The sequence below is a fragment of the Stenella coeruleoalba genome (assembly GCF_951394435.1).
Source record: "Stenella coeruleoalba genome assembly, chromosome: 8".
Taxonomy (NCBI): Eukaryota; Metazoa; Chordata; class Mammalia; order Artiodactyla; family Delphinidae; genus Stenella; species Stenella coeruleoalba.
In genome coordinates this window covers 91,839,577-91,854,457 of record NC_137154.1, presented here as the reverse complement: position 1 = coordinate 91,854,457, position 14,881 = coordinate 91,839,577, and positions in this window count along the sequence as shown.

The window sequence follows — 14,881 nt, the reverse complement described above, 5'->3', positions numbered from 1 at the left end:
AAAAAAGAAAGAAAGCATAAGCATCCAGCAAGCATGTTCTGTAATATAAATTATACAATATTATAAAGCTAATCATAAATATTAAAATGGAATCCATATAAAAAAAAAACCTACTGGGAATTCCCTGGCAGTCCAGTGGTTAGGACTCCATGCTCTCACTGATGAGGGCCTGGTTTCAATCCCTGGTTGAACCAGGTGGAACCAAGATCCTGCAAGCTGCCGTGTGGCATGGCCAAAAAAAATTAAAAAATAAAATAAGGCTGGAGTGCTTATATTAGTGTCAGACAATTAGATTCCTAGCAAAGAATATTACAATAGAATAATAAAGACATTTATGTCATAATGATGAAGGGATAAATCTATCGATAACATAAAACAATTCTAAACATTTATGCATCTAATAATAGAGTTTTAAATTACATGAAATAAAAATTGATAGACCTAAGGAAAGAAATAGACAAATCCACAGGTATAGTTGGAGATTTCTCTTAGAGATTTTTCCTCTTTTAATACTCGATAAAATCAAGTAACAGGAAATCAGCAATGATATAGAAGGCTTAAACACACTATCAAACAACTTGACCTAACTGATATCCATAGGATATTCCATCCAACAACTATACAATACATATTATTTCTAAATGCATATGGAACATTTATCAAGGTAGACAAAATTCAGGTCCCTAAAATGAATCTAAACAAATTTAAAGAGATTCAAGTCATGTAAAGTACATTCTCTAACCAAAATGGAAGTAAATAGAAATCAAAACCACAAAAATATTGGGAAATTTTCTGAAAATTATGAAACTAAATAACATACTTCTAAATAACCTATGAGTCAAGGAAGAAACCAAAAGACAAAATCAAAAACACTTTGAACTGAACGAAAACACAATGTATCAAAATTTGTGGGATTATTAAAGTAGTACTAGAGACAAATTTATACCACTAAGTAACTATTTTAGAAAAAAATGATCTCAAACACATAAACTCAGCTTCCACCTTAAAGAACTGAAAAAAAATAAAACCTAAAATAAGTAGAAGAAAGGAAATAATAAAAACCAGATCCCAGTAGAAATCAATGAAATAGAAACATTTTAAAAAATCAATAAATTCAGCAGCTTATTTTTAATAAATATACATATATACATAATGTAATAATAAGCAATAAATATTGTTTAATAATGACAAAATTGGTAAACCTCTAACCAAACTGATCAAGGAGAACAATAAAGAGAGAAGAAACAAGTTGCCAATATCAGATATGAAAAGGGATGTCACTACAGATTCTATAGATATTAAAATGGTAATAGGGAACTCTTATGAACAATTTTATGCTAATGCATTTAATAAATTAAATATAATGTAAAACTCCTTGAAAATCACAAACCAGCAAAGCGCACTCAAGAAGAAATAGCCTGAATAGCACTGTATCTGTTAAAGATATTAAATTTGTAAATAAAAACCTTCCAACAAAGAAAACTCCAGGCCCGAATGGCTTCATCTGTAAATTCTGCCAAACACTGAAAGAAGACATTAGAATGATTCTATTCAAACTCTTCCAAAAAATTGAACAGGAGGGAATACTTACCAGCTCATCCTGAAGTCAACAGTACCATGACAACAAATCCAGACAAAAACATTACAAGAAAACTACAGAATAATATTCCTCATGAACATAGATGCCATGATTATAAACATTTTAAAAAACCAAATCAACAATAGTATATCTTGACCAAATAGGGTTTATCCCATGAATCAATGTTAAAGTTGATTTAACATTTAAAATGAATCAAATTCACCATATTAACAAACTGAAAGAGAATAACCATATAATTATCTCAACAGGTGAAGAAAAAGCATTGGACAAAATTCAACATCCATTTTTGATTAAAAAAAAACAACTTTTAGCAAACTTACAATTGGAAAGTAACTTCCTCAATCATATGAAGGGAATCTATAAAAACCTCTAGTCAATATCACAATGATGGCTGGCTGAATTTTCCCCCCTAAGATCAAGAACAAGACAAGGATATCCAGACTCACTACTTTTACTCATTATGTTGGAGTTTCTAGCCAGTGCAATAAGGCAAGAAAAAGAAATAAAAGGCATCCAGACTGGTAAGGAAGAAGTAGAACTGTCTTAACATACATACACATATGATTCACATACAATATGATTGTCTATCTAGAAAATGGGATGCAATCTTTTAAAAACAAGTTACTGAGACTAATACAGGAGTTTAGCAAGATTGCAGATTGCAAGGTCAATATACAAAATTCAACTGTATTTCTATATACTAGCAATGAACAATTAGAAATTGAAATATTTTTAAAAGATAATAGCATCAAAATATGAAATAATTAGGTATAAAACTGGAAGAATATATGCAAAGCCTGTCATTTAAAACTACAAAAAAATTGTCAAGAGAAATAAAAGAAGACCTAAGTAAATGAAGAGATATACCTTGTTTATAGGTTCAAAGGCTCAGTATTTTTTAAATGTCAATTGTCCTCAAATAGGTTCAAGAAAATATCTATTTAAAATTCCATAAGTTTTCTTTTTGGTAGATATATACAAGATGACTCTAAAAGTTACACTGAAATGTAAAGGTTGTAGAATAGCTAAAATAAATTTTTAAAAGAAGTGCAAAGTAGAGTTCACACTACCTGTTTTTAGAGTCAATATAAAGGTACAGTAATTAAGATAGTGTGATGTTGGCATCAGATAGACTGACAGATCAATGGAACAGAATGGAGAAGCTAAAAATTACAAACAGACACACACTGATTTTTGACAAAGGGCAAAGGCAGTTCAGTGGAAGAAATATAGTCTTTTTAACAAAAGAATATCTGTGTGCAGAAAAATGAATTCCAATCAATATACCAAAAAAACCTTAAAATAGATTAGATACATTAATGTAAAACTGAAAAATATGACAATTCTAGAATAAAACATAGTAGCAAATCTACTTCTTTGGATATTATACACTATTTTTATTGTTTTGCTACTGGATAATGTTTAGTGGTAATCATATTTCATTACCATCTTCTTCTGTGCTTGTCTCTATATCCCAGGAGCTGGAAACCTGAAACTAAATTTCTCAAACTCTTTAACACTAGATTTTGAAGTGCAATGTAAGTTCTGCCAATGAATATACTCATATATAACCTGGAGAGTAGGAATGAAGGAATGACCTTTCCTTCTTTGACAGTGGTGATGGCTGATGTATGGGTTGTGGAAAACATGAATTTTTGCAGCAGTTGGACACTGCATTTCACTGCCTTTCTGATTTTGCTCCTCCAATCTTTCCAATGATTTAAACACAACTCCTAATTCCTTATATTTATTTTTTTTCCTGCTTGAAATACTTTGTTTCTTTTTCTGTGCTGAATCATGACCAATATATTCTAAAATATATAAGATGTATGCTTAAGTTATCAAAGCCAAATGTGAATATCTTAATCTTCATAACACATAACCCAAAGATCTTATAACACTTTAACTCCATTAATTCTATATTTTTAAAATTAAGCTTCAAGATTTTATACTTATTCTTTTGTATATTCAATGTTCATGTGGATTACCCACTTATTTACAACCTTGCTTTCTCTTGATTCCTTTCTATATTTCACATTTTCCATCTGGAATCATTTTTTTTCTGCCTGAAATACATCATTTAGAATTTATTTTACTGAGGGTTTGTTGATAAGAACTCTGTTTAGTCTACCTAAAATGTCTTTATTTTGTGCTCATTATTAAAGGATATTTTCACTAAATGTAGAATTATTTATTAGCTATTAATTTTGTCAACGTACTTAAGACATTCTTCCTTTGCCATCTAGTTTCCTTTATTATTGTTGGGAAGTCAGCAATTAACCTCTCATTCATTTGAAAACAGCCTGTATTTCTTTAAATCTTCTATTAAGGTTTTCTCTTTGTCTATGTTGTTCTATGATGTGTTTACGTGTTTTCTACATTTATAAGGCTTCTTGAATTTATGGATTTATGACACTCATTGGTCCTGAAAATTCTTAGCCACTATCTCTTCAAATATTGTTTCTGCCCTATTTTCTCTCTCCTCTCCTGGTATTCTGATTAAATGTATGTTAGACCTCCTCACTCTATCCTGTGTATCACTTGACTACTCTTCATTTTCTAGCTTTCTGTCTCTTCATGTCATGCATATTCTACTTTCTTCTGGCATATCTTCCAATTTACTAATTCCTTCTTCAGCTGTGTTCGATCTGCAATTAAACTCATTTTTGGATTTCTAATTTTAATAGTTGGATTTTTCATTTTCAGAAGCTCTATTTAAAAAAAAATCTGACAATCTTTATAGCTTCCTTCTCATACATATATATTTACACTTCTTTTTATTTCCTCAAACAGAGCATTATGGATGCTATGCTGCACTGCCCACTTTGCTTTGGAATAAGAGATTCCTTTACTCAGCTGATGGGAATGTTGTTGTCTGAGAGCCTCTTTGGATCTTGCCTTGGTGGAAAAGAGGTTCCTTACCTTAGTTGAAAAAAGGGTCTTCCTAGGGGTGAGTCATATCTAAGGATTGGTTGCAATGGGGATTTAACAACCTAAATCTCTCCCTCCAATTCAGGATATCTCTGAAGAGCTATCCTAGCTTCAGAGCTTCCTCTCATGTTGGCTGAGGCCTGTTGAGACTGCATCCCAGTCTGACTTCTTCCTCTGCCCAATCCTGCTTTCTTTTCTTCCCCCACAGGTGTTGATCCCCAATAAGCTTCTAAACTCTAATATCTATCTCAGAGTCTGAGTCCCTGAGACTCCAAGCTGCAACCCAGGGCAAACATAATTGTTTTATAACTTCTCTCTGGTAATTTTGATACTAAATTCCGTGTTGATATATTTCTATTGCTTTGTTTGTTTCTGTTTTTCCATGCATATTTTGTTCTTTGTGACTTGGTTATCTTTGATTTTATGATACCCATTATATTTAAAATAATTATTTGTAATATTTGAGGCCAAGGATGCAAGTGCTTTCCTTTGGAGAAAAACTTTATTTCTTCTTTCAAGTGCCATAGATATATCAGTATAGGACCACCCTACGCCAAGTTCATGCCCTAAGGCTACTTGGACCATGTAGAAGATGTGAAACAAGACTGCAAAACTGTAGGCAGGCTGGATTCCTTCTGGTTCACATTTATAACAGCTTGTTGTGGAATGTATCACATATTAGACTTCAAACCTTGTACAGATCTTGGATTTTCATTTTTACCCCCCTTTTTTATAAGGACTTCAAAACAAAAGTTCAAAATTCCCCAAATTGGCCAATGCTCTTAAGGCAAAAACGTCTTCTGTGTTGCCTTTACTGCTCATATTTTCCCTTAATTAATTTTCCCAGTAATTCCTTACTATCTTGTTATCTATTTGATACTTTTAAGAGGATTTGTAGTTTTTTCTCAATGGGTAATTAGAACCAAATAACCTAGCCCACTATTATGGAAAGCTAGGAGCACCAGTCCCACCCACTTCATGCAGATATTTTTGAGGTATGATATATTCAAGAGTGTCAGGAAAGGAATTCAGATAGCCAGAATCTAGCAGTGGCTACTAGTTTGCTTTGTTCTAAAAGACTGTAAGCTTCCTTCTAACCTCAGAAGAAAAGAGTGCCAAGATGGATGAATGATGTCTGCCATGGTCACAGGAGGTGGTTAGCCATAGAAATCCTGGGGCCAGATAATTCTGAAAATTTTTTCCAATTCTATGGACCTCTGAATTTATGAATATGAAGGGCTATTTTTGCCTAAACTTTAGCTAATCCTCTCATTTTATAAACTGCTCAGCCTGAGGTTAAGACTCTCCATGGTCTTGTCCCAACCTATATTGCCAGACTCTCCTGCTACTACACCATATGCACCACAAGCCATAGCTAATCAGACTCTTTGTCTTCCCTGAAACATCTTTCAAGCTTTCCATCTCCAGCAACTTGACTCAGAGTTTCACTGCTTGGAACACTTGCTCCCCATTGTACACACAGAAATTGTGGACATTCTTCTAACTTAGCTCAAATCTCATCTCAACCATAAAGCTCTCTTTGGTCTTCCTACTGGATTGCTCCTTCCTTTGATCTGTCAGAGCTTCTGAAACCTTTCCAGCAAACTTAGCCTTTCTCTCTCTTTTTCCTATATTATCTGGGTCTTTCTTTAATCTCTTGTTCTATATTGTTAGGTGCAAGAGACTCAGGCTGGGACTGCCTTATCTTTGTACCTAACATAGCTTGATACTCAACATGTCTCCTTCCAGGGGAGAAGTCTCTGATGAAGGAGAAAAGTCCTATTCCTCAGTATTATTTGTTCTTCAGATGTGGGCAGTAGGAGCTACTCATATGCTGAGGGATAACTCTAGATCTCCTGAGCTGTGCCCACCTCTCCCCAGAGTCTTGGGACAGCTGTTTCTAGGGCTCATACTGAAGCACAGACAGTAGGACCAGGAGCCACATACATGCTTTGGAGGCCAGGACATGAAGGCAGGAGTAGGGCATGCCTGGGTTGCTGTCACCCACCAGCAATAGAACCGGCCAGGCCAAGCATAGTTGAGTATTTAAAATACATTAAAGGCCTGCTGCCTTTGAAGTTGGAAACTATCTCTATTTAATCAGAGAGAAACAACTTTTCAAAAGACTTTTTCCCCTCTTTTTTACCTTCAGCTTGCTGGCTTCTCCTGTGGTTAGTAGCATGAATAAAACATGCATATCCCAATTAAATCTTGATTTAATTTCACTTCTTTGCAAAGCTGATGAACTCCAGTGCTTTCATAAAGACACTGAGCATTAGCATTCTTTTGTTATGCACAATCCATTCTGAGGAACAAGGGGCTAAAAATAATCAGCTGCCTCTCTCCTGGCCTTGCCAAGCTCTCAGTGAGTTAGGGAGAAAGGAAAACACACACACACACAGCTCCAGCCAGGCTAATCCTCCCTGCAGAGACCCCCTGGTAACTGCAGAGAAGGAGAGCACATTTGACCATGAGGAACATCTTAGGGTTGGAAGGCAAACACAGTCTGCAAAAAAAGACACCTTCCTAGGAACTCTTGGGCACTTCACCTGGAATAGTCAGTAGCTCACTGTGATTTGAGAGTCCCTCCCTTCCCCTGCTTCCCAGGAGGCACCAACAGCAGAAAGTGCTGGACCAAACTGCACCATCCCAGAAGGCTGACTGAGCTTTTTGGTTACCACTTGCTTTTGAGTTTGAAAAATATGAAATTCCCCTGCAAGTTTGTTCTCATCATTTCAAAAAATAAATACATATTGAAGACTGGAAGGAAATGCATGAAGTTATTTCTGGATGATGGGATAATGGACCATTTTTATATTATTCCACATACTTTGCAGTTTTTGAACTCTTTTTAATAAGCAGAACTATATTTTATCATCAGAAAAAGTTATCTTAAAGACACACATGTATTGAGCTCCCCTACTATATTCTGGAAGAGTGATTATCTCAGAAAAAGGTCCCTAAGTTCAAGGAGTTTTTAACCTACATAAGGTAACTAGTAGTAGACAAGGTAACTAATAATAAGAACTAAAGTTTGAGGTCTTGGTTCTAAGCGGTCTAGAGAAATAACTCTCTGTGAAGGTAGCAGTAGATAAAGAAGAACTTCCAGAGGACGTGACACTAGAAAACTCTAGATCTCAGGGTTAAAACGGCCTTGGGAGTCATGTAGACCAACCCTACATTTCATCTTAAATTTCATCTTCATCAGCCCCAGGGAACAAACCCCTGGAGAACATAGTCATTATCTGACCAGAGACTTGATACTGTCCAAGGCAGTATGATCCATGTTTGGGTTTCTCCTACTACCAGGAGGTTCTGTCTCACACTGAGCTTGAACTGGTACCCTGGTGGCTCTGATTTGCCTCCTGAGGTCACACGTACTAGATCTGCCCTTTCTTCTACAAGACGGTCCTTCTCATCTTTCACATCAGCTTTTACACATTTCTTCTGAATTCTTTCTTTTCTTGACTAAACAGCTATAGTTTCTTCAACCACATCTCAAACGGCATGACTTCCAACTGCCGAGGGCTTCGAAAAATGGGCGAAACTCACACAAAATGAGAGAAAGGGGAATGAATATTCTTAGCAAGGAAAATGGTACAAGCAAGACACAGATTTTGAAGGAGACCAAGTATGTGGGTTGGTCTAGGAAGAAGCCAGTCGATCTGGGGCTGAGTTTAACTCGGGAGTTGGTAGGAGGTGCAGGTAGAGAGGTAGGGAGGCTGGCCCCCTGGGGAAACCGTGGATTGTAGGCTCCACTCCCCACACACTGAACAATCTCTCTCATTCCAAGAGGAGCCTGCTCTGGGATTCAGGAGATCTCCTTGTAACCAGGTGCTATGGCTTCATGGGAACCCAGGCCACTGTGGACCCAGTAGGGGATGGCCAGAGAGAAGACAGCCATGAAAAGATGCTTGGTGTTTAGTTACTGCAGACAGCTTTTCCCTCTGCTTCTAACTTTCCCTGTGATCTGATCAGCAAATCATAGACAATCCACAGCCAGCTTGTGGAGGAAGACTCCCTGAGGTCTCCACGTCCTTGGGGATATGTCAGTTTAGCCAAACTGGAGGTGGTTAGTAGGGGCAAGCTTCAAAGAGCTTGTCCCTGAGAAACAGGCTGATTTCATGGTTTGTGCAAGGAAGATGCTAGAAAAGAGGAGGGGCCACAAAGAACATGACAGGCCAGGGCAGGCATGGGACAGATAGCTCAGGGCACAGAGGGGGTCGGAGGACAGGTCTGAGGGTAGTTGCTACCTGTGAATTCTCCCTCATCCTCAAATTCCTCCAGTCTCATGGAGCTGGAGTGAATATCAAAGGATGGATGGATGCAATGAAAATGGTGCAGAGGCTGTACACACTCAGGACATCATGATGATGAAAATGGCAAGCCTGACATCTGTGAGCCCTGCAGCAAGGGTCGTAGGGGAGCAGCCTGACTGGGACCGCCCATCTTCCCTTCCCACACTTGGTTCCACCCTATGCGACAAGAAGACCTGCATGCATGTGTGTGAATACTCCAGACCACATGTCTAAGCTCCATTCCTTGCTTTGAGAACCTGGAACCTGGTCTTGAAGAAGGGGTTGTGAGAGCCAGGGGTCATGTCCTGTGGGTGCCAAAGATGTGGACACAGCAGGACAGGAGAAAAACCAGTGCTGGGCCCCTCTAAGCATGGAGCCCAAAGCCAGGGCCCTGGTAGCATAGGGCTAAAGACAGTACAGATGAAGGTCTGATGAACCTAAAACAGTGAAATAGAAGCAAACCACACAGGCCTGGACTCAAATCCTAGGTTTAACGCTGACTTTCTTAGTCATTTAACCTCTTGGAGTTGTAGGTTCCTCCTGGACAAATCTGAGACTTCACACCTGCCTTGCAGAGTGGTTCATTTCTGCCAAATATCAGCCTTCCAATAAACAATGGTTATTGTTGCCTTTAACATAAAGTCAATCGGCAGAGGACAGCAAACTCAGAGCAGTGAGAAGAGAGAGCAGAACCCTTGGGAGAGGGAGTGATCAAGGAGAGTGGGGAGAGGTAGGTGAAGTTTCCCTTGGGGGCTGAAGACACCCTTGGACAGCTTAGGTAGATCCAGATATGTCCAACCCTGGCCACGGGTCCACAGCTCACAGGCCTTCAAAATTGTTTTGTGTTATTTCATCTGAGCAGGCTCCTGCTCCATGTTCAGAAAAGAAAAGTCTGGGCTTCCCTTGTGGCGCAGTGGTTGACAGTCCACCTGCCGATGCAGGGGACACGGGTTCATGCCCTGGTCTGGGAAGATCCCACATGCCGCGGAACGGCTGGGCCCGTGAGCCATGGCCGCTGAGTCTGTGCGTCCGGAGCCTGTGCTCCGCAATGGGAGAGGCCACAACACTGAGAGGCCCACGTACAGCAAAAAAATAAATAAATAAAAATAAATAAATAAAATTAAAAAAATAAAATGTCTACTGCTTTTTAAAATCTCCAGACTGTCTCCCACCTTCCATTTTGCACAAGTTCAGCCCACGCTGAGACTCTCTCCCATACAGGCTACACAATTGAGCCTCCAAACAGCTCACACCAGTAAACAGGCCCCCAAGACCCAGGAGGCACACACTGTGGGAAATGAACACACGGGTAGAGACAGACCTGCTAATACGTTCACAGGTTGGAGGTCTTTCTCCCGAATGCAGACGAGATATTGCTGCAGTAAAAGGTGAAATTGCTCAGCCCTATCTTCCAAGCACGGACCAGGGAGGAATCCCTAAGACCAGGCTGACACAGCTCATAAATCTCTCACATTTCTGTTTGTCCCAACCTGCATCATTTCAAGTACATGTGGGATTGTCACATTTTAAGAAAATAAATTAAATGAAATGGTAGATTCGCCTTTGTGATCCTGATGTGCAGATTACATATTATTACGTTATGTATCTCACACCCTCCAGTGCATTTGCACTAGGGTATGATTATTGGATTTTGATGTATTGCCAACCTCAAACTCAAATAAATATTTTTCTCTACTAAGTGATGCTGGGAAGGAAGGCACTTCTTAAGCATAAAGCCTATTTGTGTGGTTTAGTAAGAAATGCAAGGAAGCCAAAGTGAGGAAGAATAAATACACCAGCTCTGGTCTTCCATGGTAAGTCTTGTATATCTAGTTCCTTAAACCCCAGAAAAATAGACAGACACAGAAAAGAGGCCTGGAGCCTGCTCTAATTCTCAGAAGAATTCATGCACTCGTTCAACAGACATTTATTCAACATCTACTATGTGCCAGGCACGGTTCTGGACATCAAGGGTAGGACAGTGAAGAAGGCAGACAAAAATCCCTGCCCTCCAAAAATCTGCATTCTAGAAATGAGAAAATCAACGAGTAAAATATATAGCATTCCTGTGGATAAGAGCCTTAGAGAAAAATTAATTTAGCCAGTGGGATAGGGAGTATGCTTGGTACCAATTTTAAATGGGTGGTCAGAAATGGCCTTGTGGAAAGAGTAACATTTGACACAAGCCCTGTAGCAAGTGAGGTAGACAACCCTGGAGATATCTGCGAGAGGGAAGTGCGTGAAAGCAGATAGAACAGTAAGTCCAGAGACCCTGAGGCAGCAGCAGGTCTGCAATATTCAGAAGACAGTCAAAGCCTGAAGCAGAGCAAGGTTAAGCAAGGGGCAGTGAAGTAGAAGTGAGGGGTCAGAGAGGTGATGGGGGATGGCGTGGCCAAATTGGTAGGGCCTTATAGGCCACTGTAATAACCTTGGACTATTTTAGGTTTGTTGTACAGTGATGGGTGAAACATATAATGCCCCTGCTTTTTCAGAGACTATATTATGACTGAAAATCCTTAAGTAGCCCAATATGTATAGAGTGAGAAATGTTATAGTTGGGGAGGGGTGCTTGAGAGGAGTGATGGGTAAGTCAGAGAGAGACTCCTTCCAGCCCACTGCTACCCCCTCTACCATGGAAACCTCTCTTCGAAAGTCTCTGGTTATCTGAAGACACCACTCAAGAAGGGGTCTGACCTCCCCTCTTTACTGCCCTTAATGTAGCTTAAACAGTTGGCAAACTTTAGAAACCAAGAGAAAAAGAAATGTTAAAAAGGACATAGAATTTAATATGGTACAATTTCATCTCTCATGTAGGTCTAAAGAAATGTAACTTTATGTCATTAAAATTATATATGGATACTTACCTGGCAGGGGAGATACCATGATCATGAAGGTGGTTTACCCAGGATGAGGCTCACTCATTGCACTGCGAGTGTGCTGACACCTGCAATTTCCCCAAATGGGGGAAACTCAACTGCATAATTTGTGGTAGTGGGGAACTGTGTGCGCTCTTTCCCCCAGCAATTTGTGTTTAATAATAGAACTGACCAGTTGAGCTGAATGAAAGGCGTAAAAACGTTTGAGGTGGACTTTCTCTCATAGCGCAGTGATTGAGAATCTGCCTGCTAATGCAGGGGACACGGATTTGAGCCCTGGGAAGATCCCACATGCCGCGGAACAACAGGGCCCATGAGCTGTAACTACTGAGCTTGTGTGTCTGGAGCTTGTACTCTCCAATGAGAAATGCCACGACAGTGAGAGGCCCTTGCTCGCCACAACTAGAGAAAGTCCACACACAGAAATGAAGACCCAACACAGCCAAAAATAAATAAATAAATTCAAAAACAATTTTTAAAAAATATATGGAATCCTAGAAGATGGTGGAGTAGAAGGCCATGTGCTCACTCCCTCTTGTGGGAGCACTGGAATCACAACTAACTGCTGAACAATCATCGACAGGAAGACACTGGAACTCACCAAAAAAGATATCCCACATCCAAAGACAAAGGAGAAGCCAAAATGAGATAGTAGGAGGAGCGCAATCACAATAAAATCAAATCCCATAACTGCTGGGTAGGTGACTCACAAACTGGAGAACACTTATACCACAGAAGTCCACCCACTGGAGTAAAGGTTCAGAGCCTCACGTCAGGCTTCCCAACCTGGGGTCCAGCAATGGAAGGAGGAATTCCTAGAGAATCAGATATTGAAGGCTAGTGGGATTTGATTGAAGGACTTTGACAGGACTGGGGGAAACAGAGATTCCACTCTTGGAGGGCACATGCAAGGTAGTGTGCACATCGGGATGCAGGGGAAGGAGCGGTGACCCCATAGGAGACTGAACCAGACCTACCTGCTAGTGTTGGAGGGTCTCCTGCAGAGGCAGTGGGTGGCTGTGGCTCACTGTAAGGACAAGGACACTGACAAAAGAAGCTCTGGGAAGTACTCCTTGGCGTGAGCCCTCCCAGAGCCCACCATTAGTCCCACCAAAGAGCTGGTTAGGCTCCAGTGATGGGTCACCTCAGACCAAACAACCAACAGGGAGGGAACCCAACCCCACCCAACAGCAGACAAGAGGATTAAACTTTTACTGAACTCTGCCCACCAGAGTAACACCCAGCTCTAACCGCCACCAGTCCCTCCCATCAGGAAACATGCACAAGCCTCTTAGATAGCCTCATCCACCAGAGGGCAGAGAGCAGAAGCAAGAAGAACTAAAATCCTGCAGCCTGTGGAACAAAAACCACATTCACAGAAAGATAGACAAGATGAAAAGGCAGAGGGTTATGTACCAGATGAAGGAACAAGATAAACCCCAGAAAAACAACTAAATGAAGTGGAGATAGGTAACCTTTCAGAAGAAGAATTCAGAATAATAACAGTGAAGATGATCCAGGACCTCAGAAAAAGAATGGAGGCAAAGATCGAGAAGATGCAAGAAATGTTTAATAAAGACCTAGAAGAATTAAAGAACAAACAAACAGAGATGAACAATACAATAACTGAAATGAAAAACACTCTAGAAGGAATCAATAGCAGAATAACTGAGGCAGAAGAACGGATAAGTGACCTGGAAGACAGAATGGTGGAATTCACTGCCGCGGAACAGAACAAAGAAAAAAGAATGAAAAGAAATGAAGACAGCCTAAGAGACCTCTGGGACAACATTAAACTCAACAACATTCCCATCATAGGGGCTCCAGAAGGAAAAGAGAGAGAGAAAGGACCTGAAAAAATATTTGAAGAGATTATAGTCGAAAATTTCCTTAACATGGGAAAGGAAATTGCCACCCAAGTCCAGGAAGTGCAGAGAGTCCCAGGCAGGATAAACCCAAGGAGAAACATGCTGACACACATAGTAATCAAATCGACAAAAATTAAAGACAAAGAAAAATTATTGAAAGCAACAAGGGAAAAACGACAAATAACATACAAGGGAACTCCCATAAGGTTAACAGCTGATTTCTCAGCAGAAACTCTACAAGGCAGAAGGTAGTAGCATGATATATTTAAAGTGAGGAAAGGGAAGAACCTGGAACCAAGATTACTCTACCTGCCAAGGATCTCATTCAGACTCAATGGAGATATCAAAAGCTTTACAAACAAGAAAAAGCTAAGAGAATTCATCAACACCAAACCAGCTCTACAAAAATGTTAAAGGAAATTCTCTAGGTGGGAGAAACAAGAGAAGAAAAGGACCTATAAAAACAAACCTGTAACAATTAAGAAAATGGTAATAGGAACATACATATCGATAATTACCTTAAACGTGAATGGATTAAATCCTCCAACCAAAAGAAACAGGCTCACTGAATGGATACAAAAACAAGACCCACATATATGCTGTCTATAAGAGACCCACTTAGACCTAGGGATATATACAGACTAAAAGTGACGGGATGAAAAAAGATATACCATGCAAATGAAAATCAGAAGAAAGCTGGAGTAGTAATGCTTATATCAGATAAAATAGACTTTAAAATAATGTTACAAGAGACAAGGAAGGTCACTACATAATGATCAAGGGATCAATCCAAGAAGATATAACAATTATAAATTTATATGCACCCAACATAGGAGCACCTCAATACATAAGCCAACTGCTTACAGTTATAAAAGAGGAAACTGACAGTAACACAATAATAGTGGGGGACTTTAACACCTCACTTACATCATCCAAACAGAAAATGAATAAGGAAACAAAAGCCTTAAATGACACAATAGACCAGATAGATTTAATTGATAGTTATAGAACATTCCATCCAAAACAGCAGATTACACATTCTTCTCAAGTGCACACACAACATTCTCCAGGAAAGATCACATCTTGGGTCACAAATCAAGCCTCAGTAAATTTAAGAAAATTGAAATCATATCAAGCATCTTTTCTGAACACAGCTCTATGAGATTAGAAATCAATTACAGGGAAAAAAATGTAAACAACACAAACACATGGAAGCTAAACAATACATTACTAAATAACCAAGAGATCACTGAAGAAATCAAAGAGTAAATCAGAAAATACCTAGAGACAAATGACAACCAAAACATG